This window comes from Hyperolius riggenbachi, chromosome 1 (assembly GCF_040937935.1).
Source record: "Hyperolius riggenbachi isolate aHypRig1 chromosome 1, aHypRig1.pri, whole genome shotgun sequence".
Lineage (NCBI taxonomy): Eukaryota > Metazoa > Chordata > Amphibia > Anura > Hyperoliidae > Hyperolius > Hyperolius riggenbachi.
In genome coordinates, this window is record NC_090646.1 from 413,289,064 (window position 1) to 413,289,672 (window position 609).

A 609-nucleotide genomic window follows, 5' to 3' on the forward strand; every position below is an offset into this window, starting at 1 on the left:
TTGCCCAAATTCTCCCCATTGCCAGTAGCTTCCACTCTGTTTCCAGCCCTGGAAGCATGGCAAAAATCATTTAAGGACAATTGGGGGATTGTAAAGAATAATTTGGAAAAAGCTTTTCAAAGTCAGAAAGGTCAAGCTGACAAGAGACGTTCTTTAGAGTGGAAGTTCCAACCAGGAGATTTGGTCTGGGTGTCCACCCGTCATTTGGCCCTGAAACAACCCTCGCCCAAGTTAGGTCCCAGAGAAGAAGAAGAAGAAGAAGAAGAAGAAGAAGAAGAAGAAGAAGAAGAAGAAGAAGAAGAAGGAGAAGGAGAAGGAGAAGGAGAAGGAGAAGGAGAAGGAGAAGGAGAAGGAGAAGGAGAAGGAGAAGGAGAAGGAGAAGGAGAAGGAGAAGGAGAAGGAGAAGGAGAAGGAGAAGGAGAAGGAGAAGGAGAAGGAGAAGGAGAAGGAGAAGGAGAAGGAGAAGGAGAAGGAGAAGGAGAAGGAGAAGGAGAAGGAGAAGGAGAAGGAGAAGGAGAAGGAGAAGGAGAAGGAGAAGGAGAAGGAGAAGGAGAAGGAGAAGGAGAAGGAGAAGGAGAAGAAGAAGAAGAAGAAGAAGAAAGCACCAGT